This window comes from Oncorhynchus keta, unplaced genomic scaffold (assembly GCF_023373465.1).
Source record: "Oncorhynchus keta strain PuntledgeMale-10-30-2019 unplaced genomic scaffold, Oket_V2 Un_contig_4469_pilon_pilon, whole genome shotgun sequence".
Classification (NCBI taxonomy): Eukaryota; Metazoa; Chordata; class Actinopteri; order Salmoniformes; family Salmonidae; genus Oncorhynchus; species Oncorhynchus keta.
The window spans coordinates 88,495-107,219 of NW_026287788.1; the positions used below are offsets into that span (position 1 = coordinate 88,495).

The following is an 18,725-nucleotide window of genomic DNA, read 5'->3' on the forward strand; positions in this document are numbered from 1 at the left end:
GGGGCTCTAATGGCCGCCCTCTTTCCTATTAACAGGCTGCTTTAAGGTGACGCTGTGCGGAGATGCAGTGTGTGGAGCTGTACGTTTTCACTGTGGACATTTGACTTTTCTGTAGGTGGACATACTCTGTGTGCAAACTTTAACATGTGCAAACACACACACCGTTTTTTCAAATTGCACTTCTCATCTGAGGCCCACGTGTGTCATTAGTGAATTCCAGCCTGGCAGCTCCTGCGGTCTGCACTTTTTACAGCTCCACAATAAGAGGGAACAGAACAGGCTGCTAGCAGGGAGCGGGATCAGACAGACGTTACACAGCCTGTACTCTTCCCTGTAATAACACAGATCAACTCATACAGGAGAATGGGGAAGGAGCACTATGGGAAAATACACATTTGATTAGAAATGTCTAAATGTCAGGTATTTCTCCAGTCCCCTGCATGAACTGAAACAGTGCAAATCCATTGGCATCAAATGCATGACACACAAGTGGGTTATATTGACTCTTTAACTACGCTATGTGTTCACTACCATTCATTTCACACAGGCTTTCTTTCAGGATATAGCTGTTCATCGTGTGCATTGAGGTCAGTGGTTTGTACAGGTGCTGTGCAGGTATATCTCTCATGTAGATTGATGTCATTTGCTATGTGCTGTGTAACATTTCTGACCTAATCCAATGTAGAGATATATTACACCTCATGTGTGCTTCCCTTTACCAGATCATCTCTCATCACTAAGAGCTTGTGAGAGAGAGGGGGAAGAGAGGGGGAAGAGAGGGGAAGAGAGAGGGGGGAGAGAGAGGGGGGAAGAGAGGGGGAAGAGAGGGGGGGGAGAGAGAGGGGGAAGAGAGAGGGGGAGGGGGAAGAGAGGGGGAAGAGAGGGGGAAGAGAGGGGGAGAGAGGGGGAAGAGAAGGGGGAGAGATGGGAAGAGAGAGGGGGAGAGAGGGGGAGAGGGGAAGAGAGGGGGAGAGAGGGGAAGAGAGGGGGAGAGAGGGGAAGAGGGGGGAGAGAGGGGAATAGAGGGGGGGAGGGAGGGGGAGAGAGGGGGAGAGAGGGGGAAGAGAGGGGGAAGAGAGGGGAAGAGAGGGGGAGACAGGGGAGAGAGAGGGGGAAGAGAGGGGGAGAGGGGGGAGAGAGAGGGGAAGAGAGGAGGAAGATAGGGGGAAGAGGGGGAAGAGAGGGGGAAGAGAGGAGGGAGAGAAGGGGAGAGAGAGGGGGAGAGAGAGGGGGAGAGAGAGGGGAAGAGAGGGGGAGAGAGGGGGAGAGAGAGGGGGAGAGGGGGAGAGAGAGGGGGAAGAGAGGGGGAAGAGAGGGGGAAAAGAGGGGGAGAGAAGGGGAGAGAGAGGGGGAAGAGAGGAATGTAAACTTTCTGTGGAATTTAGAAAGGGGAGGGTACAAACTAAAGGTTATCAATTTGTTTAGTTATGGCTTGAAGAACAAAAAGCAATGTGTGTGTGTGTGTGTGTGTGTGTGTGTGTGTGTGTGTGTGTGTGTGTGTGTGTGTGTGTGTGTGTGTGTGTGTCTGTGTGTGTGTGTGTGTGCGTGCGCGTGTGTGTCTGTGTGTGCGTGCGTGTGTCTGTGTGTGTGTGTGTGTGTGTCTGTGCGCGTGTGTCTGTGTGTGTGTGTGTGTGTGTGCGCGTGCACATGTTTCCTTCAGGATGTCAGAGTATTTATTATTCATCATTGTTTTGGCTAACCTGAGCCTTGTGCATTAAACTGAACTTTTCAGTTGGATTTTCTATAGTTCTCTCTGATCAGTATCAGTTTGATTTTCTATAGTTCTCTCTGATCAGTTTCAGTTTGATTTTCTATAGTTCTCTCTGACCAGTTTCAGTTAGATTTTCTATAGTTCTCTCTGATCAGTTTCAGTTTGATTTTCTATAGTTCTCTCTGTTCAGTTTCAGTTATATTTTCTATAGTTCTCTCTGATCAGTTACAGTTAGATTTTCTATAGTTCTCTCTGATCAGTTTCAGTTTGATTTTCTATAGTTCTCTCTGATCAGTATCAGTTAGATTTTCTATAGTTCTCTCTGATCAGTTTCAGTTTGATTTTCTATAGTTCTCTCTGATCAGTTTCAGTTGGATTTTCTATAATTCTCTCTGATCAGTATCAGTTTGATTTTCTATAGTTCTCTCTGATCAGTTTCAGTTGATCAGTTTCAGTTAGATTTTCTATAGTTCTCTCTGATCAGTTTCAGTTGATCAGTTTCAGTTGGATTTTCTGTAGTTCTCTCTGATCAGTTTCAGTTGATCAGTTTCAGTTGGATTTTCTATAGTTCTCTCTGATAAGTTTCAGTCAATGTTCCATGAATGGGGGCAGGACCAATAATTATGGTATAATCTGAATCTGATATAGTATTATTCTTATGTCATATCATATCAAATCATATAACAAACTTAGACATTATAGAATATATATTGATTTCAATTATATACAGAATAACAGCTGTAGCTGATGCCTTGTTATCATGTCCTTAGTGGCTAGAGAGAGAGAGAGAGAGAGAGAGAGAGAGAGAGAGAGAGAGAGAGAGAGAGAGAGAGACAGAGACACAGAGGGGCGAGAGAGAGAGACAGAGAGAGACAAAGAGACAGAGTGAGAGAGGGGTGAGAGCGAGACAGAGAGAGAGGGGGGAGACAGAGAAAAGAGAGAGAGAGAGAGAGAGAGAGAGAGAGAGAGAGAGACAGAGAGAGAGAGAGACAGAGACAGAGAGAGGGGGAGACAGAGAAAGAGAGAGAGAGAGAGAGAGAGAGAGAGAGAGAGAGAGAGAGAGAGAGAGACAGAGAGTGAGAGAGAGAGACAGAGAGAATCTGGCAGCAATTACAGTGTTCTGCAACCATTTAACCCAACCACCCTTTAACAGCTCTGTTTACCAATTAGATAAGTAGCTTTTGTTATTGCATTTTCAAAATCACCCTCTCTTAGTGCCAATCTGACAGACACACCCCAAACACCCTCACCCTTCTCTCCATGTCTTTCCGTTTCACCCTCTCTTAGTGCCAATCTGACAGACACACCCCAAACACACTCACCCTTCTCTCCATGTCTCTCCGTTTCACCCTCTCTTAGTGCCAATCTGACAGACACACCCCAAACACCCTCACCCTTCTCTCCGTGTCTCTCCGTTTCACCCTCTCTTAGTGCCAATCCGACAGACAAACCCCAAACACCCTCACCCTTCTCTCCGTGTCTCTCCATTTCACCCTCTCTTAGTGCCAATCCGACAGACACACCCCAAACACCCTCACCCTTCTCTCCGTGTCTCTCCGTTTCACCCTCTCTTAGTGCCAATCCGACAGACACACCCCAAACACCCTCACCCTTCTCTCCGTGTCTCTCCGTTTCACCCTCTCTTAGTACCAATCCGACAGACACACCCCAAACACCCTCACCCTTCTCTCCTTGTCTCTCCGTTTCACCCTCTCTTAGTGCCAATCTGACAGACACACCCCAAACACCCTCACCCTTCTCTCCTTGTCTCCCCGTTTCACCCTCTCTTAGTGCCAATCCGACAGACAAACCCCAAACACCCTCACCCTTCTCTCCGTGTCTCTCCGTTTCACCCTCTCTTAGTGCCAATCCGACAGACAAACCCCAAACACCCTCACCCTTCTCTCCGTGTCTCTCCGTTTCACCCTCTCTTAGTGCCAATCTGACAGACACACCCCAAACACCCTCACACTTCTCTCCTTGTCTCTCCGTTTCACCCTCTCTTAGTGCCAATCTGACAGACACACCCCAAACACCCTCACCCTTCTCTCCGTGTCTCTCCGTTTCACCCTCTCTTAGTGCCAATCTGACAGACACACCCCAAACACCCTCACACTTCTCTCCTTGTCTCTCCGTTTCACCCTCTCTTAGTGCCAATCTGACAGACACACCCCAAACACCCTCACCCATCTCTCCGTGTCTCTCCGTTTCACCCTCTCTTAGTGCCAATCCGACAGACAAACCCCAAACACCCTCACCCTTCTCTCCGTGTCTCTCCGTTTCACCCTCTCTTAGTGCCAATCTGACAGACACACCCCAAACACCCTCACACTTCTCTCCTTGTCTCTCCGTTTCACCCTCCAAGGTATGAGAACCAGAGAGATGTCATGGTGGTCGACATCTAGTTGATGTCTGTCTGTTTGATGTCCTTGTGATGTTACTTCAAACCCATTGGAAGAGATGTCATGGTGGTCGACATCTAGTTGATGTTGATGTCTGTCTGTTTGATGTCCTTGTGATGTTACTTCAAACCCATTGGAAGAGATGTCATGGTGGTCGACATCTAGTTGATGTTGATGTCTGTCTGTTTGATGTCCTTGTGATGTTACTTCAAACCCATTGGAAGAGATGTCATGGTGGTCGACATCTAGTTGATGTTGATGTCTGTCTGTTTGATGTCCTTGTGATGTTACTTCAAACCCATTGGAAGAGATGTCATGGTGGTCGACATCTAGTTGATGTTGATGTCTGTCTGTTTGATGTCCTTGTGATGTTACTTCAAACCCATTGGAAGAGATGTCATGGTGGTCGACATCTAGTTGATGTTGATGTCTGTCTGTTTGATGTCCTTGTGATGTTACTTCAAACCCATTGGAAGAGATGTCATGGTGGTCGACATCTAGTTGATGTTGATGTCTGTCTGTTTGATGTCCTTGTGATGTTACTTCAAACCCATTGGAAGAGATGTCATGGTGGTCGACATCTAGTTGATGTTGATGTCTGTCTGTTTGATGTCCTTGTGATGTTACTTCAAACCCATTGGAAGAGATGTCATGGTGGTCGACATCTAGTTGATGTTGATGTCTGTCTGTTTGATGTCCTTGTGATGTTACTTCAAACCCATTGGAAGAGATGTCATGGTGGTCGACATCTAGTTGATGTCTGTCTGTTTGATGTCCTTGTGATGTTACTTCAAACCCATTGGAAGAGATGTCATGGTGGTCGACATCTAGTTGATGTTGATGTCTGTCTGTTTGATGTCCTTGTGATGTTACTTCAAACCCATTGGAAGAGATGTCATGGTGGTTGACATCTAGTTGATGTTGATATATGTCTGTTTGACGTCCTTGTGATGTTACTTCAAACCCATTGGAAGAGATGTCATGGTGGTCGACATCTAGTTGATGTCTGTCTGTTTGATGTCCTTGTGATGTTACTTCAAACCCATTGGAAGAGATGTCATGGTGGTCGACATCTAGTTGATGTTGATGTCTGTCTGTTTGATGTCCTTGTGATGTTACTTCAAACCCATTGGAAGAGATGTCATGGTGGTCGACATCTAGTTGATGTTGATGTCTGTCTGTTTGATGTCCTTGTGATGTTACTTCAAACCCATTGGAAGAGATGTCATGGTGGTCGACATCTAGTTGATGTTGATGTCTGTCTGTTTGATGTCCTTGTGATGTTACTTCAAACCCATTGGAAGAGATGTCATGGTGGTCGACATCTAGTTGATGTCTGTCTGTTTGACGTCCTTGTGATGTTACTTCAAACCCATTGGAAGTCGTCCTATTTCTGCTGTTTACTGAACACTGACAAACATTTAGTCCACCATTTTGAGGTACAACCATTTTGAAACTAGTCATTTATTAAAGGATATTATCAGATCAACTGTTCACTGTGCTGATATACCTGCTACATGAATGAATGGACAATAAGTGCTGATGAACATGTTAAAACAGATGATTAATAAGTAGGAGTTTTTCCTGGTCGGATCAAGTGGCGGGTATTAACTCCTCTTATGAGGCTCGTGCACGAAGACGTGAGACTAAAGAAGTACCACTCCAAGTTCAGAGGTCAGACAAGTCGTTTCCTGCCGGCTCCCCACAGGCTCCTGAACCTCAGTCTCTAACCACCTCAGTACCAACATGGACACATTTCTTTCTTTCTTTCTTTCTTTCTTTCTCTCTCTCTCTCTTTCCTTCTCTTCTTTCTTTCTTTCTGTCGTTCTTTCTTTCTCTCTGTCTTTCTCTCTCTCTTTCTTTCTTTCTTTCTTTCTTTCTTTCTTTCTTTCTTTCTTTCTTTCTTTCTTTCTTTCTTTCTTTCTTTCTTTCTTTCTTTCTATCCATAGTGTATAAATGAACTCCCAGTTTTGCAGCTAGCTCTGACTGTGTAGGAAACTCCTGCCAACCTCCACCAGCACGGAGGGAAAAAAAGAGAGGGAAGGAGTGAGAGAGAGAGAGAGAGAGAGAGAGAGAGAGAGAAAGAGAGAAAGAGAGGGAGGGAGAGAGAGAAAGATTGAGAGACAGAGAGAACGACAGAAAGAGAGAGAGAGGGAGGGAGCGAGAGAGAGAGAGAGAGAGAGAGAGAAGAGAGAGAGAGAGAGAGAGAGGAGCAACAGAGATTGAGAGAGTGAGAGAGAGAGAGAGAGAGAGAGAGAGAGAGAGAGAGAAAGATTGAGAGAGAGAGAGAGGGGGTGAGAGAGAGAGAGGGAGCAACAGAGATTGAGAGAGAGAGAGAGAGAGAGAGAGAGAGAGAGAGAGAGAGAGAGAGAGAGAGAGAGAGAGAGAGAGAGAGGGAGAGAGAGAGAGAGAGAGAGAGAGAGAGAGAGAGAGAGAGAGAGAGAGAGAGAGAGAGAGAGAGAGAGAGAGAGAGAGAGAGAGAGAGAGAGAGAGGGAGTGAGAGAGAAAGACCCTGCCAACCATAGCCAGCACCAAAAAAAAAAAAAGTGGGAGAGACTTGAGAGTGAGAGAGAAAAAGAGACTGGGGGAGGGAGGGAGACCCATGTCTCTCATCCTGTGCCAAGGATTAGATTCCCCTCCAGTTATTAGACTCTTCCACTGCGCTGACAGAGAAGAGGGGGAGAAGGGGGGGAGCGAGGGAACCAGGGACGACAGGGGAGGATAGAATTCAGCCACCGACAACAACCTTGACAAACCCAGCCTCTCCATTATTTATGACTGGGCATTCAAGAGATGTTTCATTCAATTAAAGTTCCTCGAATTTCCGAAAGGCTCGAAAATCTAAAATATCCTACACCCTCCCGGCACCCCTGCCTGGCAGTCTAGTGGTACGGCCCGGACCTGTGTTTTTGGAGACAACTATCATTACAGGGCAACTTCCATCTAGCAGGGCCACATTTAGGTTGGAGTCTGGGATATCTCTACCATCAGAAGACTGTATCATCAGCCAGACAACACAGACTACAACAGGGCCTGCTGGCCGCCAGTCAGTTGTGCTTGTGATTTTTTTGTTGATTGGAAAATGCATTCAAGCAGAAGATTGAATGAGTTATGGCAACAAGGCACACTCAGTGCTCTCTCTGTGTGTAGCCTCTGTACGGTGTGGGTCAGTATGGATCTATGTAAAGATGGGTGGACTAGAGCACATTCAACGTCATATCTGCTGAACCCTCCTTCCTTCTTTCCTCAGAAGTGGATTTCTAAAAAAAAAAGGGACACTAAAATAACACTGCTAGACTCTTCACTTCAACCAATCACTGAAGAGAAAACACAAGACTTGGTGTGAAGAAGTGAAGGCAAGGAAGGAACAGTGTTCCCATTGAGACTGGTGGGCAGGAGGAGGGTTATTAGTCCTACAGTATGACACTAGTCTTTACAAAATGAGGACAGAAAGCAGACAGTTTCTTCTGTTCTCTCTACTTTAACATCAAAGTGTACTGAGGAGAGGGCAGAGCAAACAGAGAGGCTCAACTCCTCTATGTAGCCTGAGGAACACACACTCCATCTACAACAGAATGAATACAATGACGAGAACGATACGTCTCTAGTTGTATGAACGGGGCAGGACCAATATGTCATACTGTGTTACAGCCAATCATGTCACTGAACAGGCTGAGGGCCAGGGGGGTTGGGCAGGGGGACAGGTTGAGGGCCAGGGGGGTTGGGCAGGGGGACAGGTTGAGGGCCAGGGGGGTTGGGCAGGGGGACAGGTTGAGGGCCAGGGGGTTGGGTAGGGGGACAGGTTGAGGGCCAGGGAGGTTGGGTAGAGGGACAGGTTGAGGGCCAGGGGGTTGGGTAGAGGGACAGGTTGAGGGCCAGGGGGTTGGGCAGGGGACAGGTTGAGGGCCAGGGGGTTGGGCAGGGGGACAGGTTGAGGGCCAGGGGGTTGGGCAGGGGACAGGTTGAGGGCCAGGGGGTTGGGTAGAGGGACAGGTTGAGGGCCAGGGGGTTGGGCAGGGGGACAGGTTGAGGGCCAGGGGGTTGGGCAGGGGACAGGTTGAGGGCCAGGGGGTTGGGTAGAGGGACAGGTTGAGGGCCAGGGGGTTGGGCAGGGGACAGGTTGAGGGCCAGGGGGTTGGGCAGGGGGACAGGTTGAGGGCCAGGGGGTTGGATAGAGGGACAGGTTGAGGGCCAGGGGGTTGGGTAGAGGGACAGGTTGAGGGCCAGGGGGTTGGGCAGGGGGACAGGTTGAGGGCCAGGGGGTTGGGCAGGGGGACAGGTTGAGGGCCAGGGGGTTGGGTAGAGGGACAGGTTGAGGGCCAGGGGGTTGGGCAGGGGGACAGGTTGAGGGCCAGGGGGTTGGGTAGAGGGACAGGTTGAGGGCCAGGGGGTTGGGTAGAGGGACAGGTTGAGGGCCAGGGGGTTGGGTAGAGGGACAGGTTGAGGGCCAGGGGGTTGGGCAGGGGGACAGGTTGAGGGCCAGGGGGTTGGGCAGGGGGACAGGTTGAGGGCCAGGGGGTTGGGTAGAGGGACAGGTTGAGGGCCAGGGGGTTGGGTAGAGGGACAGGTTGAGGGCCAGGGGGTTGGGCAGGGGACAGGTTGAGGGCCAGGGGGTTGGGCAGGGGGACAGGTTGAGGGCCAGGGGGTTGGGTAGAGGGACAGGTTGAGGGCCAGGGGGTTGGGCAGGGGGACAGGTTGAGGGCCAGGGGGTTGGGCAGGGGGACAGGTTGAGGGCCAGGGGGTTGGGCAGGGGGACAGGTTGAGGGCCAGGGGGTTGGGCAGGGGGACAGGTTGAGGGCCAGGGGGTTGGGTAGAGGGACAGGTTGAGGGCCAGGGAGGTTGGGTAGAGGGACAGGTTGAGGGCCAGGGGGTTGGGTAGAGGGACAGGTTGAGGGCCAGGGGGTTGGGCAGGGGGACAGGTTGAGGGCCAGGGGGTTGGGCAGGGGGACAGGTTGAGGGCCAGGGGGTTGGGTAGGGGACAGGTTGAGGGCCAGGGGGTTGGGTAGAGGGACAGGTTGAGGGCCAGGGGGTTGGGCAGGGGACAGGTTGAGGGCCAGGGGGTTGGGCAGGGGGACAGGTTGAGGGCCAGGGGGTTGGGCAGGGGGACAGGTTGAGGGCCAGGGGGTTGGGCAGGGGGACAGGTTGAGGGCCAGGGGGTTGGGCAGGGGGACAGGTTGAGGGCCAGGGGGTTGGGTAGAGGGACAGGTTGAGGGCCAGGGAGGTTGGGTAGAGGGACAGGTTGAGGGCCAGGGGGTTGGGTAGAGGGACAGGTTGAGGGCCAGGGGGTTGGGCAGGGGACAGGTTGAGGGCCAGGGGGTTGGGCAGGGGGACAGGTTGAGGGCCAGGGGGTTGGGTAGAGGGACAGGTTGAGGGCCAGGGGGTTGGGTAGAGGGACAGGTTGAGGGCCAGGGGGTTGGGCAGGGGGACAGGTTGAGGGCCAGGGGGGTTGGGCAGGGGGACAGGTTGAGGGCCAGGGGGGTTGGGTAGAGGGACAGGTTGAGGGCCAGGGGGGTTGGGCAGGGGGACAGGTTGAGGGCCAGGGGGGTTGGGCAGGGGGACAGGTTGAGGGCCAGGGGGGTTGGGCAGGGGGACAGGTTGAGGGCCAGGGGGTTGGGCAGGGGGACAGGTTGAGGGCCAGGGGGTTGGGCAGGGGGACAGGTTGAGGGCCAGGGGGGTTGGGTAGAGGGACAGGTTGAGGGCCAGGGGGGTTGGGCAGGGGGACAGGTTGAGGGCCAGGGGGGTTGGGCAGGGGGACAGGTTGAGGGCCAGGGGGGTTGGGTAGAGGGACAGGTTGAGGGCCAGGGGGGTTGGGTAGAGGGACAGGTTGAGGGCCAGGGGGGTTGGGGAGAGGGACAGGTTGAGGGCCAGGGGGGTTGGGCAGGGGGACAGGTTGAGGGCCAGGGGGGGTGGGGAGGGGGACAGGTTGAGGGCCAGGGGGGTTGGATAGAGGGACAGGTTGAGGGCCAGGGGGGTTGGGTAGAGGGACAGGTTGAGGGCCAGGGGGGTTGGGCAGGGGGACAGGTTGAGGGCCAGGGGGGTTGGGCAGGGGGACAGGTTGAGGGCCAGGGGGGTTGGGTAGAGGGACAGGTTGAGGGCCAGGGGGGTTGGGCAGGGGGACAGGTTGAGGGCCAGGGGGGTTGGGCAGGGGGACAGGTTGAGGGCCAGGGGGGTTGGGCAGGGGACAGGTTGAGGGCCAGGGGGTTGGGCAGGGGACAGGTTGAGGGCCAGGGGGGTTGGGCAGGGGGACAGGTTGAGGGCCAGGGGGGTTGGGTAGAGGGACAGGTTGAGGGCCAGGGGGGTTGGGTAGAGGGACAGGTTGAGGGCCAGGGGGGTTGGGTAGAGGGACAGGTTGAGGGCCAGGGGGGTTGGGCAGGGGGACAGGTTGAGGGCCAGGGGGGTTGGGCAGGGGGACAGGTTGAGGGCCAGGGGGGTTGGGTAGAGGGACAGGTTGAGGGCCAGGGGGGTTGGGTAGAGGGACAGGTTGAGGGCCAGGGGGGTTGGGCAGGGGGACAGGTTGAGGGCCAGGGGGTTGGGCAGGGGGACAGGTTGAGGGCCAGGGGGTTGGGTAGAGGGACAGGTTGAGGGCCAGGGGGGTTGGGCAGGGGGACAGGTTGAGGGCCAGGGGGGTTGGGCAGGGGGACAGGTTGAGGGCCAGGGGGGTTGGGTAGAGGGACAGGTTGAGGGCCAGGGGGGTTGGGCAGGGGGACAGGTTGAGGGCCAGGGGGTTGGGCAGGGGGACAGGTTGAGGGCCAGGGGGGTTGGGTAGAGGGACAGGTTGAGGGCCAGGGGGTTGGGCAGGGGGACAGGTTGAGGGCCAGGGGGGTTGGGCAGGGGGACAGGTTGAGGGCCAGGGGGGTTGGGTAGAGGGACAGGCTGGGGCAGCATTTGGCCTTAAACAAGGTCTGGAGGGCCGCACTGAAAATGGGTATTATTTCCTCGCCGCCAAACATAGTCCTCCAGTCATCGTTTTGGGGAATTCCCGATGTTCCCTGACTGTTTATCTTTCATTTGGGCGATTATTAACGAGCTGGACACAGACAAGATACTGTATGAATGTCGGTGCAGTACGACTTTACAGGATCGTCCATGAGGCTCACTAATGGATGTGGTTTCAGATGAATCTCTTGGAGACACGACCTTCATTGAAAGCTCTGGGTGTCACAGTAAGTTACAGTCAGAGCTGAATGGAGCTGTGGTGAGGAGAGGAGCCTCTGTTTAACTACTATACCCACCTAACCATATGGCCCAGGCATGAGAAACTCCTACACCCACCTATCCATCTGGCCCAGGCATGAGAAACTCCTACACCCACCTATCCATCTGGCCCAGGCATGAGAAACTCCTACACCCACCTATTCATCTGGCCCAGGCATGAGAAACTCCTACACCCACCTATCCATCTGGCCCAGGCATGAGAAACTCCTACACCCACCTATCCATCTGGCCCAGGCATGATAAACTCCTACACCCACCTATCCATCTGGCCCAGGCATGAGAAACTCCTACACTCACCTATCCATCTGGCCCAGGCATGAGAAACTCCTACACCCACCTATCCATCTGGCCCAGGCACGAGAAACTCCTACACCCACCTATCCATCTGGCCCAGGCATGAGAAACTCCTACACCCACCTATCCATCTGGCCCAGGCATGAGAAACTCCTATACCCACCTATCCATCTGACCCAGGCATGATAAACTCCTACACCCACCTATCCATCTGGCTCAGGCATGAGAAACTCCTACACCCACCTATCCATCTGGCCCAGGCATGAGAAACTCCTACACCCACCTATCCATCTGGCCCAGGCATGAGAAACTCCTACACCCACCTATCCATCTGGCCCAGGCATGAGAAACTCCTACACCCACCTATCCATCTGGCCCAGGCATGAGAAACTCCTACACCCACCTATCCATCTGGCCCAGGCATGAGAAACTCCTACACCCACCTATATCCATCTGACCCAGGCATGAGAAACTCCTACACCCACCTATCCATCTGTCTCAGGCATGAGAAACTCCTACACCCACCTATCCATCTGGCCCAGGCATGAGAAACTCCTACACCCACCTATCCATCTGGCCCAGGCATGAGAAACTCCTACACCCACCTATCCATCTGGCCCAGGCATGAGAAACTCCTACACCCACCTATCCATCTGGACCAGGCATGAGAAACTCCTACACCCACCTATCCATCTGGCCCAGGCATGAAAAACTCCTACACCCACCTATCCATCTGGCCCAGGCATGAGAAACTCCTACACCCACCTATCCATCTGGCCCAGGCACGAGAAACTCCTACACCCACCTATCCATCTGGCCCAGGCACGAGAAACTCCTACACCCACCTATCCATCTGGACCAGGCATGAGAAACTCCTACACCCACCTATCCATCTGGCCCAGGCATGAAAAACTCCTACACCCACCTATCCATCTGGCCCAGGCATGAGAAACTCCTACACCCACCTATCCATCTGGCCCAGGCACGAGAAACTCCTACACCCACCTATCCATCTGGCCCAGGCACGAGAAACTCCTACACCCACCTATCCACCTGGCCCAGGCATCAAAACTCCTACACCCACCTATCCATCTGGCCCAGGGATGAGAAACTCCTACACCCACCTATCCATCTGGCCCAGGCATGAGAAACTCCTACACCCACCTATCCATCTGGCCCAGGCATGAGAAAAATGGCTGTCAGCGTGATGTCTCAAGTAGCCTCTTTCCATCACATCATGCAGCGCAGGAACACACACACACACACACACACACACACACACACACACACACACACACACACACACACACACACACACACACACACACACACACACACACACACACACACACACACACACACACACTGACGAAAGCAATCACACGCATAAGCAGACACACACAAACACACACACCGCCCCGTATGTCTCTAGGGCGCAAACACACACAGTCAACTCAACAACAACGTGGCGAGCTAGTATTTCCTTAAACAAGGCAAACAGAACTTCTCTCAAACAAACACAACTTAACCAACCGTTCCTGCAAAAAGCACACGCGACAATTTCCAACATTTCATAAAGTCATTGCCTGTCAACATCTGCAAATAATCTTTAGGTTCAACAGCATGGCAGGCTTCCATTAGGCAAATTGCGAGTTGGCAAAAACTCTGACGGAACGATGGAAAGCCACAGCCAGTCCTGTAATTTAAACCGTATTTTAAATTGCGACAGCCTGACTACATGGAGGGAGGAGAGCGGGAGAGAGAAGGAGGGAGAGAAAGAGAGAGAGAAAGAGAGAGAGACTGAGTAAGGGTAGTAACATACAGAGAAATGGAGAGAGAAGGAGGGAGAGAAAGAGAGAGAGAGACTGAGTAAGGGTAGTAACATACAGATAAATGGAGAGAGGAGAGAGAGAGAGAGAGAAAGTGTTTTTTTACATGTGCTATGTAAAAAAGCTAACGTTTAAGTTCCTTACTCAGAACATGAGAACATATGAAAGCTGGTGGTTCCTTTTAACATGAGTCTTCAATATTCCCAGGTAAGAAGTTTTAGGTTGTAGTTATTATAGGAATTATAGGACTATTTCTCTCTATACCATCTGTATTTCATTAACCTTTGACTATTGGATGTTCTTATAGGCACTATAGTATTGCCAGTGTAACAGTATAGCTTCCGTCCCTCTCCTCGCTCCTACCTGGGCTCGAACCAGGAACACAACGACAACAGCCACCCTCGAAGCAGCGTTACCCATGCAGAGCAAGGGGAATAACTACTCCAAGTCTCAGAGCGAGTAACGTTTGAAACTCTATTAGAGCGCACCCCGCTAACTAGCTATCCATTTTACATCGGTTACACCAGCCAAGGTAACATTTCTTGGACCACTGCTAGGTAAAAGGACTGGATAGATTTCAGCCATACTGCTTTCAACTATCAAATCCTTTTAAATCAGTGGTTGAAGAGTGAAAGGCATCTGCTTCCAGTTGTAAAGACCCCTGTAGTGGCGCTAGTCTAAAGGTAGTGGAAAGCAGCAGTGAGCCAGAGCTCTGCTGCTAGCTCTGGACCTATGTGCTCCCAGTGAAAAAGAGCCGCCATGGAAAATATTTGAGGAAATGGCAAGTGGTTAATGGGCCAGCTCTTAATGTTGAATTCCATACTCTAATGTGTCTCAGTCATGCATAAGAGGAAGTGTTGTACGCATGCCAGGGACCACACTATCGCTTCAGGTCAAAGGGACCCCGCTATCGCTTCAGGTCAAAGGGACAACGCTTTCCCTTCAGGTCAAAGGGACAATGCTATCCCTTCAGGTCAAAGGGACATGCTATCGCTTCAGGTCAAAGGGGCAATGCTATCGCTTCAGGTCAAAGGGACAATGCTATCCCTTCAGGTCAAAGGGACCACGCTATCGCTTGAGGTCAAAGGGACCACGCTATCGCTTCAGGTCAAAGGGACATGCTATCGCTTCAGGTCAAAGGGACGTTGCTATCCCTTCAGGTCAAAGGGACAATGCTATCACTTCAGGTCAAAGGGACCCCACTATCGCTTCAGGTCAAAGGGACCTCGCTATCGCTTCAGGTCAAAGGGACAATGCTATCGCTTCAGGTCAAAGGGACCTCGCTACCGCTTCAGGTCAAAGGGACAATGCTATCGCTTCAGGTCAAAGGGACAATGATATCGCTTCAGGTCAAAGGGACATGCTATCGCTTCAGGTCAAAGGGACATGCTATCCCTTCAGGTCAAAGGGACAATGCTATCGCTTCAGGTCAAAGGGACAATGCTATCGCTTCAGGTCAAAGGGATAAAGCTATCGCTTCAGATCAAAGGGACCATGCTATCGCTTCAGGTCAAAGGGACTATCGCTTCAGGTCAAAGAGATAAAGCTATCGCTTCAGGTCAAAGGGATAAAGGCTTCAGGTCAAAGGAACTCTGCTATCGCTTCAGGTCAAAGGGGCAATGCTATCCCTTCAGGTCAAAGGGACAATGCTATCGCTTCAGGTCAAAGGGACCACGCTATCGCTTCAGGTCAAAGGGACATGCTATCGCTTCAGGTCAAAGGGACAATGCTATCCCTTCAGGTCAAAGGGACCACGCTATCGCTTCAGGTCAAAGGGACATGCTATCGCTTCAGGTCAAAGGGACGATGCTATCCCTTCAGGTCAAAGGGACAATGCTATCACTTCAGGTCAAAGGGACCCCACTATCGCTTCAGGTCAAAGGGACCCCGCTATCGCTTCAGGTCAAAGGGACAACGCTATCCCTTCAGGTCAAAGGGACAATGCTATCGCTTCAGGTCAAAGGGACAATGCTATCGCTTCAGGTCAAAGGGACAATGCTATCGCTTCAGGTCAAAGGGACAATGCTATCGCTTCAGGTCAAAGGGACATGCTATCCCTTCAGGTCAAAGGGACAATGCTATCGCTTCAGGTCAAAGGGACAATGCTATCCCTTCAGGTCAAAGGGACAATGCTATCCCTTCAGGTCAAAGGGACAACGCTATCGCTTCAGGTCAAAGGGACAATGCTATCGCTTCAGGTCAAAGGGACCACGCTATCGCTTCAGGTCAAAGAGATAAAGCTATCGCTTCAGGTCAAAGGGATAAAGCTATCGCTTCAGGTCAAAGGAACTCTGCTATCGCTTCAGGTCAAAGGGGCAATGCTATCCCTTCAGGTCAAAGGGACAATGCTATCCCTTCAGGTCAAAGGGACCACGCTATCGCTTCAGGTCAAAGGGACCACGCTATCGCTTCAGGTCAAAGGGACAATGCTATCGCTTCAGGTCAAAGGGACAATGCTATCGCTTCAGGTCAAAGGGACCACGCTATCGCTTCAGGTCAAAGGGACAATGCTATCGCTTCAGGTCAAAGGGACAACGCTATCCCTTCAGGTCAAAGGGACAATGCTATCGCTTCAGGTCAAAGGGACAATGCTATCGCTTCAGGTCAAAGGGACATGCTATCCCTTCAGGTCAAAGGGACCACGCTATCGCTTCAGGTCAAAGGGACATGCTATCGCTTCAGGTCAAAGGGACCACGCTATCGCTTCAGGTCAAAGGGACATGCTATCGCTTCAGGTCAAAGGGACATGCTATCGCTTCAGGTCAAAGGGACATGCTATCCCTTCAGGTCAAAGGGACATGCTATCGCTTCAGGTCAAAGGGACCACGCTATCGCTTCAGGTCAAACAGAGAACCCTGAGATGGGAAGAATAATGTTTCTGTAGGGATGCTGGTTTTAGTATGTAGTAGTACATTTTCATCTTTGACTTCTAATTAGAGATGAATTGATACTAGGGAGTTCAGGTATGGATCCATTAAGTGGCAGCTAAAACCAGACTATGGGCTTTAAAGACTTAAATTGTGCAGCCCTGTTGTGGCTGGAAATGTAGCTGAGAATGTAGCACGTCAGTCACAGCATAGAAAACACACACACGGACTTCTACAAAACCTCGTCCTGACGGCGATACGTTCGAACACGTATCACCTGTAACTCTCGACCACCCCCTCCTCCCCCTCTCTCCCCACCATCCTCTCCTTGTTTCTGAAACACTCTGGCCCCCCCTCTTCTCTTCCCAGCATTCCAGTGCCGTGCCCCCACAGTCAAAGGGCCAATTCATGGCCTGGCGCGGCTACAAGAGCAGACAGGGGCTCTGAAGCAGGATGTTGTTTGACTGAGTCCTCCTCGCACCGCTTAAACCAACAAGCCGCAAAAAATAGGATTTGGGAGGGTGGGCAAAGAGGAAGTGGGTCCACTCACCTAACCTCAAGACTAGAGTGCAACTCATACCCAGTCTCATTACTGTAAAGCAGCTAGCTTGGATCCAGGATAGGATCCAGGATAGGTCAGAACAGTACGGGAAGCTCATGCAGAATAATTACCTTGAACTATCTGGGCTTTGTGTAGGTCAGTGGATAATATAGAGAGGAGGCAAGGAGAGGAAGCCAATTCATTTTTAGATGTAGCCAGTTAGACAACACGTTATCTCTCAATGTAATACCACCAGCAGTGGAATCTCTCTTTTATGCTCTTACACTTTGAAGAAACAACACGCAACAAATATAGTTACCTTCGTGAGTCAACATCAAGCGGTCCTACCCTGATAATCTGCCTGATCTTACATGGTCCCCCATTACCTTCGGTAGGAAAAAGGGTTGAGCTGGTATGCTTTGCTTATGCCTCTAGTCTCCACATCAAGTTCAATAGATCTCTTCCTTGATAGTGTTCTTGTGTAGAGTGCTGAGTTAGCCGGTGTCCTGGTAGAACCCCTATGAGAGTCCTCAGCGCCGATGTTATCTCCACCAAGTCATTCAGAAAGGCATTCCTGAGCGTCTCACACAAGGCATTGCCCTGGTTTTCCCATGAATGAGACCTTAACGACAAACAGGCCTGTGACACGCGGTCTACCCCTGTGTTATTTACAGACCTTAGACTGAAGGTAGAGATAGCTCGCTCGCTAGCTGGCCCCCTAAAAGCCCTAAAAGCTTCCAGTTGACATTTCTATTTGTAAAGCAAGGGACATTTTGTGGTGTGTTTTCAGGTTACGTTAAGTGATGGAATGATAAAGGTCTGTGTAGAAGGTATGCACCACCACACCCTGTCTGCTGCAAGGCCTTCACAACAACTGTTTTAAGATGAATAAAGAGAAGAGATCATAGATGATTCAACCAAATGCAACCATTCTTTTTTTTTTACACCTGTAGTTTGAACTGATCATTTGTAAAGTATAAAGAGAAATTATTTCACAATAATCTAATCCATAATAGATAAACTAAACTGAGGCTGAATAAAAAAAAAAAAAAGAAGTTCTGAATAGGTTGATTTCATTTGATCTTTAAACGTTGAGGAATGAATACATTTGTGTGCCTGCTGCACTCCTTCCTTATTCCCCTCCTGTCATTTGATCCAGCCTGGGGGGCGGGGCAGTGAAGGGACCACACAGACGACCTTTGGTAAATTGATCTTTCCATTTCCACTCAACTCTCCTGGCCAACAATAGGAGAAGCCCTCCCTTAGTTATCTCTGGGTCACTGGCTCTGTGTGCCTGCTACAAATTACAACCAACATCAACATTGTGGATTGACAGGACTGAATGCACTCACTTTGAATCAGAAATGTTAACCTCTCCCTCTCCCCCAAAACTCCACTTTCAACAGATTCAGAAGGAAGCTAAAAGTGTTGGGAGTTTGTAGAACCAACAGTAGCTAGGGAATGTGCCATGATTCCTGTAAACAGTAACAAGAGAACGAAACATTTGGGGAGTAAAGAGTTTTGGAACGACACACAACACACTAAATAACTGAATGACTATGGGGGCTCATGGCGGGGCTTTCAGGGCTGTTTTGATTGGCTATGAACAAACAGTCGGCTGAAGATAGGTTGGACATAACGCTAGTTCACCTTTCAACACCCCACGAGCTGGGCAGTGGAGTTTGATGGAGTGAGTCTGCGGTCTCTCTCCGCACTACAAGGACCCCCAGCGTAAACAAACAGGACTCGAGTTTCAACCAGAGGGGACTGTTTCCTGCCTCAGCCAGCCCTGCTAGCCAGCCCCCCAAAGCCCCTCTTACCAGAACTCTGCTCCACTCTGCTTTACAAAATGCCAACCCCCTTCCA

General features: G+C 51.1%; 1 protein-coding gene and 1 long non-coding RNA gene across 33 annotated transcripts in view; both read right to left on the bottom strand.

The window, feature by feature from the left end:
* Positions 1 to 18,725, bottom strand: part of LOC118373162 (mothers against decapentaplegic homolog 6-like) — a 31,922-nt gene that overhangs the window by 4,346 nt on the left and 8,851 nt on the right. The gene's annotated exons all lie outside the window — the stretch shown is intronic.
* On the bottom strand, positions 10,887 to 14,792 carry LOC127924702 (uncharacterized). Of its 31 annotated transcripts, none has more exons than XR_008118627.1 (7): positions 12,747 to 14,792; positions 12,148 to 12,267; positions 11,826 to 12,065; positions 11,706 to 11,745; positions 11,626 to 11,665; positions 11,506 to 11,545; positions 10,887 to 11,465 (listed from the first exon to the last, which is right to left on the bottom strand). It is a non-coding gene; the product is annotated as an uncharacterized LOC127924702 (long non-coding RNA). The 31 variants fall into 31 exon arrangements; XR_008118638.1 differs by lacking the exons at positions 11,506 to 11,545; positions 11,626 to 11,665 and adding exons at positions 12,348 to 12,387; positions 12,548 to 12,587; XR_008118632.1 differs by lacking the exons at positions 11,506 to 11,545; positions 11,626 to 11,665 and adding exons at positions 12,348 to 12,387; positions 12,468 to 12,587.